This window comes from Pinus tabuliformis, chromosome Q, assembly GCF_031772625.1.
Source record: "Pinus tabuliformis cultivar Carrire ecotype Pingquan chromosome Q, CPIR1, whole genome shotgun sequence".
NCBI lineage: Eukaryota > Viridiplantae > Streptophyta > Pinopsida > Pinales > Pinaceae > Pinus > Pinus tabuliformis.
In genome coordinates, this window is record NC_142296.1 from 834,599,376 (window position 1) to 834,614,338 (window position 14,963).

Here is a 14,963-nt window from a genome sequence, read left to right on the forward strand (position 1 = left end):
CTCGGAAGACCGATGAAACGACCGCTGTCATAGCGTAAGACCAACTTCGACCCAAGAGAAGGTTGTAGTCTAGAGGGGCATCAACCACCTCCACATCTAGACTAACGGTTTTTCCTTCAACCCCTATAGGCAAATCCTGTAGAATGCCAAACGGATGAAACCCACGGCCATCAAAGGCCTTAAGAATTGTCGGGGATTGATTTACTGAAGGAGAACCAAGCAATCTCCAGCACTATATCGACATAATACACGTGGAAGCTCCCTCATCAATTACAGTCCGATGAATAGGCCTGTTTTTGACTATCACTGGGATCTGGAAATCCATCTGATGAGGTAAACGCGGTGTACTATTTTCTAGATCAAAGATTATTAGGTTCGGGTCCTGAACATCAACAGCTCCTATAGCTGACAAAAGTAATTTGCGCTGTTCTGGGCATGATTGCAGCACTTCCAAAGCGAACATTGCTGAGGGTGAAACAGCTAAATCCTCAACAATGTTGTAATTCTGGGCCGCTCTCGCATGTGGATTGAAAGCAGACCTTCGAAGTACACCCTTGGCGGGCGGTTTGATTACTAAGTCCGGGTTAGGTTTCTCGACCTGTAGTGGATCGAAACCAGGAGCTGAGGTTGATGGATTAGAATGAGAAGATTCTGATTCTTTGCCATCAACAGGAATTTTACTACCATAATCTTGCGATCGAGTCACAATCCTTACATGAGACATCATGAATATGGGTTCTTCATTGGCACTCGAGGAAGAACCTATCATCTTACTCTCCTTCTTTGGAAATGGATCTTTCAAAACAGCAGGAGTTGGGGAACCCTTGACGATTTTCACAACCTCGGCCCGATGAGGGCAATCTCTTGTAAAATGATCCTCTTCACAAATAAGACAAGGATATCGAGGTTTGCGTTTTTCGTCATTGGTTTCCGACTTTTCTGTTTTCTCCTTTGGAGTTTTGTCTGCTTTATTCTTCTTCTTACCTTTCTTCTTCCCACCGGATTTTGATTTAGCCGTAGATGACTCTACAGCGTGAATATCATCGGAAACTTCAGCAGAAGATTCTCCTGTCGGGGAGTCTGGTAAGGTTATATTAGGAGAAGAATTCTTTGAGGATTTCTTCTTGCTTTTAGTATTCACCGTACCAATCATGCCATCAGCGGCATGAGACCCCGAAGGAGCAGCAACGATTTGATTTGACTTAGGAAGATCTGGGATCTTTTCGTGTAACATACCTGACTTAGTGTAAACTAAGTCAAGGTACTGCGCTTGAGCAATCACTTGCTCCTCAGTAACTACTCCGGCCTTAGCTACATATTCAGTAATCTTCGGTAACAATGATTTAACAAACCATTCAGCTAAGATTTGGTCCGGGATAAAAACTTTCACTAACCGCCTTCGACGTCTCCAATCATGAATATGATCGGAAATATAAGTGGACGTCGATTGTTTTAATGAAGTTAGTAACTCCGTGCCATTATCATATCTGACCGACAACTGAAAATGAGTTAAGAACGAGGTAGCTAACTGGCTAAAATTATAAAAAGAGGCCCGTGGTAACTCAATGTACCACTTGGCCGCGAGACCAATGAGAGTATGCTGGAAAGACGTAAGCGGATCGAATCATCCGAGATGGAATTAGAGGCACCAGAGGTGGTAAGTCATCACAAGATTCGACGGGTCCTCTCCAGACTTACCTTCGAACTTGGGTATGTCACTGGGCAACTTATTTGGCATTGGCGGCCAAAACGGAAGATAATTTATTGGATCGTTCGTTAGGCGCGAAAAGTCTGGTAAATCCAAAGTTGTGATAAACGGTAATTGCCGATTAGGATCCCTAAAACTCTGGGTCACGAGACCAGTCCCAGGAGGAGGATATCTAGGAAACTTGGAATAGGAATCGCGTTCGGGATATTGTATCCTCCCGGAAAACCAGAATTAACCGGACCGTACTGGGGTTGTTGTGGTTGTTGATAAGTGTACCCAGGATACGGTTGATACTGGTAAACTGGCTGCTGGACAGCAGGCCTGTATTGGTACTGTCCCTGGTATGGTTGATAAGTGAATTGTGGTTGACTAGTGACAACCGTACTTAAACCAGGTTGTCCTACAGGCATCTGAACCGTAGTTTGAATCGTGGATCCAGACAATGGTAAAGATGTCTGAGGAGTAGTTACAGAGACAGTAGAAACCAGAGTTGTCGATACTCCGGAAGTAAGTGTGGTAGACTGAACAGATGTTGCGGTAGTTGCAGCAGTCGTTTGAGATGGAGTACTAGGGGCAATAGGCCCAGACTGAGAAACTACCGAAGGTACATAAGTTTGAACATTAGACTGGACTGGTTGCTGGGGTGAACCAGAAACTAAGGGTTGTCCAGCTTGAGATGACAACTGTACACTTGGCTGCAATACCTGTTGAACTTGCGATGGATCCCACACTATGTTCATTCCGGGGTATTGACCCATAACAGGTTGAGGATATTGAGATCCATAACCGGATTGAGGGTAGGATTGATAATTGAAAGGTACATTTCCCGTACCTTGAACATAAGATTGACCTTGGGGTGGTTGATAACCTTGACTCGAGTACTGACCTTGGGGTAGATACCCTTGAGGTAAGTACTGATACTGGGGTTGACCTTGAGGTAAAAATTGATACTGAGGTTGACCTTGGGGTACATATTGAGGCTGGGGTTGACCTTGAGGAATGTATTGCACCACGGGTACATATTGTCCTTGAGGTTGCCCCCAGACGCAATTTGTGTACCTTGAGGTTGCCCCCTAGGCGTTAATTGAGGTTGCCCCCCAGGCGGTAACTGGCCACCTTGAGGTTGAGAACTGGGAATTGAACCTGACATCATGTAAATGTCTCCTACGCCCAACGGTTTATTACCATTGTTTCCAGTTAATAACCCATGTTCAATGGGTTGAGGAGATGCTCCTGCAAAAGTACCAGAAAGTGACTGATACCCAGAGGGAACAGAAGGACCGCCGTAAAAAAAAGATTCAGGCGATTGAGTAAACATGGACGACTGACCAGACATATTTACAGGAGTATAAATACCTCTAGGTGGATAAGGAGTACGAGGTGGAGAAAAACTTGACCCTGAGTTGTCCAAATAATTAGTTAACGAAAGATACCAAGTAGTACTTCTAGGTGGACTGTAAAAAATGGATTCACGCTCCCTTAGATCAATAGTAGGTTGATCTTCAGGGATAGGGACGCCTATTTCTTCTTCTGGAGCAAGTTCTTCAATAGCTATCAAACCAGAAGGAAGATTTTCGGTGATGACTCTTTCTACCCTAGGTGAATCAGGAGCACTAGAAGTTGGAGTAACAGGTTCAGATATCTCAGGTTCTTCACCTATATCACTAGTAGATGAAAAACTACCAGCAAGCTCGGAAACTGCAATAGCTTCGGGATTATAACCTGTTTCTAGACCTTGGTAATCTGGATGGACTACCAACGACGACTCTCCTTCTTCAGGTGAACCTACTTTATTGCCACTAGGAGTTACAAGGACTTTCAAACCTCCGTAATGACCCGGGACGTCTTCAGGAGGTTGGCCCCGAAGTCTACGAGACTTCCTCAACAAATCGGCCACGGTTACAATCTCAGGTGACTGGCCCCGAAGTCTACGGGACTATGAAAAAACTTTATGACAACACGGGTTATGAAGTCTATGCGTATAAAGTTATGAATATCGGCATTTTTCAATTTTAGAGAGTCTGAAAAAACTTAAGAAGACTCCAGGGTTGAACCTTTTCGTAAATTTGTGTCTCCCAAGCCCGAAAAAGTATAAAATAATACTTGAGAGAACCGCTTGATCTTTTACGACCAAGGAGTACTTTCATGATTAGTGTCTTTGACCTGAAAAGTAAAAAGCGATCAAGGACACGTCGTTTTATTACCAGTATCGAATTTGAAACGACAAAAATCCGGCAATCTTTTCCTGTTTTTACGGTCAGAAAAAGGGCTATAAGAGGACCGTCTTTTAATTCCGTTTTAACGAGTGTAAAAGAAACGCTCGGCAATCTTTTCATGTTTTAGGAGTCAGAAAAGGGCTTAAAGATGACTCTGATGTTTTGTTTGTGAAAAATGACAATTTTCCCTGAAAATTCTTTTATCCTGCACAAAAACCAACACATTACTCATACCTGTTTAAATATAGATAAAAATACTTTGAAAAATACCTTTTCATGGTGAAAAATAAACAAATTTACCATTTATTTACCCAAAAAACCTATAAAAAGGGCTTTTACCAATTCATTTTTACCATTTTACTGTTGAGGAGAGAAAAAGGGCTTTTGGCAAGAAACTTCCCATGGACATTGTGGAGAATCCGACTGTCGAAATCGAACGCCGTCTCATCAGGTATTCTACAACATCCTCCCCTGCATTTTCATCCATTTAGAATTTGTTTTTAGGCCCTAGTTTCATTTTTTGTAGGCTTTGGGGTTTCAAGGTCCGGCTTTCGGGGTACGCAGGTACTCCACTGGTGACCCGCGTACCCCGACATTTTCTCAGTTGGGAAAATGCCGGGCGTACGCACCTTGCCTTAAGGGAAGTCGCGTACCCACGCCCTGTTCCTAAAGGCGGGGTGCGTACCCCGCAAACCGAGTTTTCAAACCCCAATTTCTTCAAAATGGACCAATTTTTTTGATTTCATTGAATCTAACAGATGTTTTTTGGTGTGTAGATTGCCCACCATGCTTGATTGGCGCGAGAGAGAGCACGAAGATGTTGATTTGGCCGCCATTAATCATCAACCTTCCATCGATGCTTTGAAGGCATGCGGCCTTTACAAATACTGGGCCATACCTGGCATGAGGGCCCAGGTGTGCTTTCTAGAGTGGCTGGTAGAGAGATGGAATGTCCAGGACCAGTGATTTTACATTGGAGGGCACCAGCTCGAGATAGAGCCCTCAGATATTTACTTTCTCACTGGTTTTCCCAAGAGAGGCGAACACTTGACTCTGTTCGGGACTAGGCCGGGTGGCCAGTCCATTGCTAGTCTCCGACAAGAGTGGTGTAACACTCAGTCTCAGGAGAAGGGGATAGAGATCAAAACTATATCCCGACCTGAACTTATGGTGATTGCTTTCACAGTTACTAGACTTTGCGGGGCTGCCGCTTTACACATTGCCACTGGACCCCAGATGCGGATGGTGATTGATTACTATCGGGGCACCATTTTCAACTGGTGTGATGTTGTGTTGGCCAACTTAAAGGGCCAACTGACTAGAACCAAAAACGGACAGCTAAAGACTTTTGGTTATGGGCCTTTAGTTGTGAGTTTTTCCCTAGAGAGGGTTCTGATGCTGATCCCACAGGAGCTCACTGTTGAGGTTGGGCCTCCCCGAGAGCCTAAGTTGATGCGATGGGTTGCGGTGATGGCCCGTCATCCTGACGAGGGCACGGAGGTTGTCCGATTTACTCCGGAGTATTTTCACTGGTTGGAGGACCAGATCTTTTCTATACAGGATTTTCCTTATGCCGGAGTTGATTTTCGTGGAGATCCAGACATGGTTCTTCCACCGGGAGAACAATGGGATGACACAGGTACTTCATTTTCACAAGTTTTTAAATTATCTACTTTTTGTTTTTTATATCGTCTCAAAACTGACAGTAACAATTTTCAAAATGCAGATGTAGGCCCACGTCGTCCAGCCAATCTCCGGCCTTTCGAGAGGAGACTACTAGTTGCAGCGGCATCGGACCCACGGGACAAGGCCACAGAGACCCTAGGTGAGTTGGAACAAGACCTAGAGCGTCTTACGACAGACATACCCGAGACTACTATAGATGATATTCCTATCAGGCTTCAAACCAGAGATTCTGGGTTCGATCCCCAGTGGAGTCGCCATTTTGTCATGCGGAAAGAGTCAATTTTACGGACAAAACCGACCTCCCTAGAAGCTAAGGCTTTCTAGTGACAAACAAGACAATTAAGCACTATCTTTCCCTAAATATGCATTTAGAATACAAGCAATTAGGTGTTTATAACATACCTTTAGTCCAACTCTGTTTGTAGTAGTCCAGCCTCTCCGATCCAGATGAGCTCCTCCTTCTCTTCGAAACCTACATTCACTAACAAGCAAACGATTACATAGCACCTGAATAACTCATAAAATAAAACATATTCATCATAAAGACCAAGGAGTATATGAAACAAATTATATATAACAACTTGTTGAGAAAAATGAACTTAATTGTATTAAGTGGAAACAAAAGAAACCATTACAACCAGTGCCTTGGTGTTGTGCAGGTCCCTCCCAGGGTCCAGCAAGAGTTCTCCTTTACTTTGATCAGCTCACCCACTTCCAAATGAAGCTAAGAAAGGATGGGAATCTCTCCTCTCAAGCTCTATAAGGGAGTCCTAATTTTAGCAGCACCTACCCTTAGGAATGTTCAGCTTTCAACCTCCCCTCCCTCTGGCCCAATGCTTGTATTTATAATGCTTTGGAGGAAGTTAATCAGGTCCACCATCAATGGGATAAGCCCCTCTTTGAATGGGATAGCTCCCCTCTTGATGGGATAAGTTCCTCTTTCATAGGGATACATGAACCATCTGGAGGCGCTCAATACACGTCAAACAAACTTCTAGAATGCTCTAGAATCGACCACAAGTAACTTTTTTGAAGTAAAACTCGCGCCTTTTGACCTTTACAGGAGTACGCACCCACCCCTTTACAGACAGAGCGTACAAGTATGCAGGTATTGTGAACTTAGGGTGCGTACACGCAGGTAAGGTTAAGAGAAACTGTGTAACCAGAGTTAATTGACTTTTTAAGGACTTTCTCTCTTTCTTGGAGTTTGACATGAGGAGCAGAGGTATAAGACTTGCCAAGGAGGATAGTATGACAGTTGATGGAGCCATACTAACTGCAAATAGTCATGGTGACAAATTTTAGTGTAACAATTTCCAATAGAGTATGTGCTTGTCTTCTCAGAGCATCATCCAATTTGTTTTATTTTCCCTTTATATGTTTTATTTCAAACTCGAAGTCACTGAGGAATGCCAACCACCTTGCTTGCCTTGCATTTAAGTCGGGTTGGCTAAAAAAACATTTTAGACTAATATGATCAGTCACCAAAGTAAATTTTTTCCCTAAAAGATAGTGTCTCCACATTTTGAGCGTGTGTATTACCGCTGCCAATTCTAAGTCATACAATGCATAATTCTGTTCATGTAATTTCAGCTTTTTGGACCCATAGGCTATTACCACATTTTCTTGCATTAGTACTCCTCCAAGACTCTCCAAACATGCATCTATACACACAGTGAATTGTTTATTGGGGTTTGCAATTTTTAGTATAGGAGCTGTGGTTAATAATTTCTTTAGCTTATCGAAGCTTTCCTGACACTTGGCTATCCATTCAAATTTTATACCCTTTTTCTACAGAGAGGTGATAGGATAGGCTAGTTTAGAAAAGGCTTCTATAAATATACGATAGTATCCTACAATTCCCATGAATGAACATACTGCTGATATGTCCTTTGGTATAGGCCAATTCATGATGGCCTTAACCTTTTCAGGATCCACAACCAATCCTTCTTTAGAAATAATGTGCCCCAAATATTGTATCTTGTCTTTGTAAAACTCACATTTATTGAGTTTTGCATACAATTGATGCTCCCTTAATGTTTATAGCACTATCCTCAAATGTTCCTTGTGCTCTTCCTCATTCCTTGAATATATTAAAATATCATCTATAAATACCAGTGCAAACTTATTAAGGTATGGATGAAGTATGGTATTCGTTAGGCACATAAAAGTTGTTGGTGCATTTGTGAGACTGAAATATAACAAAACAAACTCATAATGACCATATCTAGTTCTAAAGGTTGTTTTATATATATCCTCATTCTTGATACGTAACTGGTGGTAACTAGTTCTTAAGTCAATTTTTGAGAATATTGTTTCCTCTCTCACCTGATCGAACAAATCATCTATTTGAGGCAATGGGTATTTGTTTTTAACTATTAACTTGTTCAACTATCGGTAGTCAATACACATTCTAAGATTGCTATCTTTTTTCTTGACAAAAAGCACCAGTGCCCCCACGGTGAGACACTAAGCCTGATATTCCCCTTATTGAATAACTCATGTAACTACATTTTCAATTCTAGTAACTTTGGTATACTCACCCTATACGGGGCTCTAGACACCAGAACAACACCTGACACCAAGTCAATGGTGAAATCTATATCTCTACGTGGGGGTAATCCTAGAATTTCTTACAGAAAAACATCTTGAAATTCCCTAATAATCTGTAGATTATTTAGTTTTTCTTTTTCAGTTAGTTGTTCATTGGTTTCTACCTACACCATATACAACTGACACCCTTTCCTAACACTTCTTTTAAGATGTAATGCTGTAATTTTTCGAACTGAAACTAGTTTTGGGTTTCCATTAATTAACCAAGTCTATCCACCCTGACCCACACATTGGACTATTTTATCTAAGTAATTTATAAAGACTCCGTGATTTTCTAACCAATCCACGCATATTAGCACATCATAAGACCCCAAAGGAAGAATATTCATATATGTTGCTGTAGGATAGCCATTCAAATTAATAACAGATTGTTTGATTTGACTGGTTACCTTTCTTTTAGTACCCATCACCAACTGGACCAACCAAGCATTCTTGAATTTTTCATATTTTAAATTACATTTTTCTACAATTTTTGGGTTGATATAACTTAGAATAGCTCCTGGATCAATTAAAACATACAAAGTTTGGTTCAATATGGTATCTTCAATTTCAATCATGGTGGATTGATGCTCAGCTTGCCTGTCTTCCAATGTTGTGCTAATCCTAAGAATACTCCTAGCAATGTCATTCATTGTCGTTGCCTCTTAGATTGATAGAATATTTCGGATAGATATGGGGTTATGTGGGAAATCTCTTAACAAGTGTGGCTCGCCACAACCCTGCATTTTAATGGCTCTCGATCTTTTGTGCCACTATGCTTATTATTGTTCGGTTATGTGGTTTTGATCCCATGTAAGATTGTGCTGGTGGAGGTGCATTTCCTTTTCCAAACTTCTTCCTTTGATGATCCTTACCAAAATTCTTAAGATAAGGGGGATTCAGTCTTTTGAAATTCCCTCTCGCCTTGCTCCTTTCCTTATTTTTCAATGGCTTTCCACCCTCACTTCTATTCTTGAACTGTTGATAACACAACTTGGCCTTCCTTACTGCTTCATCCATTAATTTTGGCTTATCAAACTTGATTATATCTTTATAAGAGGCAGGTAAACAATTCAAGAATCACTTTATTTTGGCCTTTTCTTCTTTAAGATACGGCATGTATTGCAGTAGGTTGGTAAAATTTACCATGAATTCATCCATTGATAATTTCCCCAACTTCAATTCATGGAATTCTTTGGCACGATCATCATAGTTACTCTCAGTAAGATAACGTGACTTAAATTGTTTTTAAAATTCCTCCTAGGATATTGTCTTCTTTTCTAGAAAGTGTACGCTTTTTACCTCTTCCCACAACAAGGTAGCTTTACCTTGCAGCTAATAGGTGGCTAGACGAGCCTTCAAATTACTCTCATATTCGTATACCTAAAAGTATTTGATCATATTCAGTAGCCAAGCCTCTGCATCCTCCTCTTTCTCCCCGTCAAAAGTAGGGGGCTTAATCTTCCTAAACTCGCCATGTAAATCTATATTCTTCTTTTCTTTTTGTACTTTTGGACATATCCAAACCAAATCTCCACGTTCAGATTTTTTGCATTATGTTTCACTTTTCTTCCTCTTCTGTCCTTCTGACTCGTTACTTCTATGGCTGGACTTTTCCGTCCACTCTCTGAACATTCTCTCCTATTCAGCACTAGCCTTCAATAATTATTCATTACTACTTCGAAGTTGTACTATTTCATGTTGCAAATTGTTTACTATATCAACTGATTGAGAGGGGAGTGAAGTGCTACCTTCACCCAATTCCACATACAAATCACCGACACCCATATTAGTTGGAGGAGAGCTTTCCGTCATTCTATTGTAGTTTGCTCCACCTTAGTACCTTATAAACCATACAATCCCTATCAACATCTTATATATATATTTTTATGATGGTACCTTTGAGGACCACTGTAGCAACTGGAGCTCTGATACCATTTGTAAAACACCTAGGATAATATATGGTACTATGTAACTTCATCACATGCACTAAGAGTTTTTTGTTTTGTTTTGTTGTTGTTTTTTCTAATACAGTAGTAAAGATTTCACGAATATGTTTTTAATGAATGTGGAATGTAACAATGCTTAATTTTACCTTAGCATACCTAGCCATTACATTATATTTGTGATTGAATTTAAAATGCATGGTTTAATAACATGGCACCTTGGTAACGATTCTACCCTTTCCAACCATGCACTATGTGGAAATTTATGGTTCATTTACCAAGCCCCCCTTGTAATGTCATACTTAGCTATAATACTAATGCTACAATTGCACCTTAAATCATTAACACCCATGGGGCTAGGGCACGACCATATCTTAACCATGTTAACTAAGTGTCTAGGGTGAGGAGGCCAACCATGCATTACCTGTGGCAGTACTACCTCCCATCTCTACGACTCTCCTACTTACACCTTAGCTCCCTTCACATGGATATCATGTCTGTCACATGCATGATCAATTCTCGAGGGAAGGGACTGGTAATCAAGGGTGGAGATTTTAAGAAAGAAAATATATGGTGATTTTAGGGAAGCTATTGAGATTTAAAAGAGATCCAACGATCTCAATAGAGATGATGGCTGGAAAATCAGCAAGTGCTGGGTCCCAGCGCTTTCTTCTTAGTCGTTTTTTCCTGTCTCTTTTATTATTTATATTTTGTTATTAGTACTTTTAGTTACTATTATTTATTAGTCAATTACTAGTGAATATACAAATAAGAAACTATTAAACATTTACTTTACTAGTAATCGTTTTTCTTTATATTTATTTTATTATTTATTTTTAATAACTTATTTCTGTTATTATTATGATGTAATATTAGTATTAGTATTTATGTACTTAATCACTTAGTATTTTATTTATTATTTATTTATTTGTTTATTTATTAACTATTACTAAATACTACTATGTAGCAATATAATAAACGTCTATGAAATACTGTTATTTGGTAATAGTTTTTCTTGTTATTGATTTATTTTAATTATTATTTAGTTTCTATAACTTAATTCTTTTATTATTTTTTCATTCATATAAATTAAATAAAACAATGTATTTACTTTTATATTTATTTATATTTTTCATTTTTTCACTTATTTATATATTCATTCATTTATTTAATAAATAAATAAATAAATAAATTATTATTATTATTTTTAATTCTTCTTTTATAGAGTTATATATTTATTTAATAAATAAATAATTTATTATTATTTTTCTTCATTTGCTTATTTATCTTACACCTAATATAACTAAATTTATATAGTTATATATGAATTTATATTTATTTACCTCACTAATAATACCATTTATATAAATTAAATAAATAATTTACTTTTGCTATTATATTTATTTATTTAATAAATAAATAAATATAATTTATTATTATTTATATATTTATATATTTATTTAATAAATAAATAATTTATTATTATTTTATTTTTATATATTTATATATTTAGTTATCTCACACCTAATATAACTAAATTTATATATTTATATATGAATTTATATTTATTTACCTCACTAATAATACCATTTATATAAATTAAATAAATAATTTACCTTTGCTATTATATTTATTAATTTATATTTTTATATTTATTTTTTATTTAATAAATAAATAAATATAATTTATTATTATTTATATATTTATATATTTATTTAATAAATAAATAATTTATTATTATTTTATTTATATATTTAGTTATTTATTTAGTTATCTCACACCTAATTTAACTAAATTTATATAGATTTATATAGATTTATTTATTTTTGATTTATTTATTATTATACTATAATTTATCATTGATATATTTAGATATTTATTTATTTATTTCTTACCTAATATAACTAAATTTGACCTTGCTCCTTAAGTCAACCTTTGGCCAAGTAACCGTTGGTGTCTCTGCTCTAGCTATTTAAACAGGCTAAGCTGGATCTATTCTTCAACTTGTCCTGACGATGAACCACACTGGTTGGTTCGAAACGCGTCGACAAATGGTTTCTCATGTGATTTTCGCCGAAAAATCTATCATAAACTTGTTATGGATCACAGAAGCCTCAACTCTACGATCTTATGTTGAATTAACCCTAACCTTAACTCCATCACATGCCTTTCGATTTGTAATATTTTCACTACTATGGATGGAGGGCTGCGAGGGTGATACCTGGCTCTATCCAGAGATTTTTGTGGCGGATCCATCCCCCACTGGAAAATTCTCCAGTGCCCTTATGGAAGCTATGCCATATCAGGTAAAAACGCAACCCAATAAAACCCTTTTGCCTGCTTTTTCGTTATGATTTTCAGCATATGCGTGAAGGATTTTCTCTTTTTTTCACAGGTTTATACTCCAGATATGGTAGCCATACTTCTAATTGGGTGGACTTGAGGCATTTTCTCCTTCTACAAGAATGGCTATTCTACACAAATATGCTAAGACTTAGAACCCCTAATTTTTTCATTGCGTTGGCTTCCGAGATTTAATCTGCTCTTGTTTTTCCTTGTGGCATGCATGTGCCTCCCTTTTTTGGCCTATTACTTGCTCAGAAAGGCTATGCTGCCGGAGAAAGGTTCCACTATCAATTGACTAGTAAGGGTAAGTTATTTTTTCATTTGCTGTAGAAGCCCCTACTCTTAAATTGCTCTCTGGTATATTTTATTTCCTTTTTCAAGATTTGTTGGTTGGGGTTTAATTTTTGATTATTGCTTTAGGTAGTTGGAAGGTGAGGAACTCTACAATGCTCCAGTATAGGTAATTTTCATTATTATCCCTTCTTACTGGTTGTGTTTTATGGGTTCTTTTCCTTCTACAATTTTTATTTCACATTTCACTTATTTGTTTTTGATTTTCTATCAGGTACCTTCAGTGCAGATCCCCCTTTTATGGCTTCGTCTTGAATTTTGGTGTAAAGTTACTTTTCCCTCCCCTATACGCGCTACAGGTGGGTACCTCTTGCGTTGAACTCACTAGGGTGTCTAATTTGGTTGGCTATCCCTTTTGTTGTAACATGTAATCACCCTAGCTTAGGACTTCCACTAGGGAACCTACTCATGTGCGCATCCAAGGTTTTAGACAATGTTGCACATCATCAATAGTAATTCACAGATTTATAAGTTGTAGTTAGTAGGAAAGAAGCACATGATGTGCTAACACTTGGTTAAGAGGGTGAGTGAATGTTTCAACCCCCCCCCCACTATAACTTGTTCTTAGTTTTTGCCTCTTTTTTTTCGTCCTTGAAATGATGGAACTGTAATATTTCTATTGTTATTCTTGTTTATTAGAATGATATTTCGATGATTGTTTCCAGTTTCCCTACTATTCTGATTCTTACAATGTTGGAATTGTGAATGCTTCTTGTTTTTATGGTTATTACTATAAGGATGAACCAATGAAAGTTTCCAGTCATTATTCCTATATCTATAAAGATGGAACTATGAATATATCTAGACTTTATTCTTTTTTCTCTTAATAATGAAATTGGTGTTTGTTTCCAATATTGGTACCTGACCCTATACGATGGTTCTATAAATGTGAACTACGCCAAACAGCATAATTAATTAATTATGCATATCTTTCTGCATGTAATTCAAATAATGGAATGATTTGTTTTTGAGTTATCCATTTTGTTTATTCAAAGGTAGCCAATAGAGTGACTATACTATGATCTTTCCCAATTAATTTGGGTTCAATATTGTTTCCCCTTAACCATTTTACTGAGTACATTTTACCGGGGTTTGAGTATCGTTTCCTGCTTTACAAGGCATAATATCTTCTATGAAAGTGTACAACTTTAGAGGTTACTAATTTATTATAGAAGGGGGTGAGAATGTTAGCGTATAAGTTCTGGGTTCACAGAATAAATAAAATCAATTCCACCACCCCTTTCCCCATTTACTAATTTATGACTCCTTCTGCTAACAAAGTTTATTCCTATCTCTTTCTAAGAGTAGTGGAAACACATGTTGCTAGATTGAAACCGTTTCTAGTGGGTAGTTTCAACTCTAGTTTATGCCAACTTAATTTGGCCCCAACCAAAACTATGGCTCCAACCTCCCTTGTTGTAACAACAGAGGTTATGACAACCCCACGATTCTCTTTTGTTCACTGGCCATCGTGGAAATATTTGTTAGTAGCTTGGAATGATAACAATGGTTATTGAACACTTATTGGCCATTTGTCGCTAAACTATTAAATTTTCTACCCCTTACCTTAAGCGATTCCACTACTCTTACAGGTTATGGGTGTTATCAATGACCCAAACTGATGCCCAAACTTAAATGTTGAATTAACAACTTCCCAAATAGTGCTAATTTTGTGTACATGCTTCCTCCTAACACTTCTTAACAAAACTTGAACTGATCATTTGAACCTACGTCACTCCAACCTCGTCAAGCCTCTACAGGTCGGTTCTACCCTTCTACCTGACCAATCCTATCTAATCTATTTTTGTTAATTAATATAATGAGTTTAAAATTTTCCTATACATTTGGTAGAGTCCAATATATTCCTTCCCTGTACTCATAATGAGAGGACCCTTCCCCTGCATGCATCTTGTATGTCATTGGCTCTTATTTTCCTATTCCATTTCATTCTTAAACTTGCTAACTTAAAAAGCATATAATGGTCTCCATTTCCTTTTATAAGAGTAATTTAACCATACCCTTTTCAATTTTCTTTATCTTTTGTTTCTGTTTTTTTTTTTTTTTTTCCTAGAAGAAACTCATTCGTAATAATATTAACTAAAACATCATTCATTACAT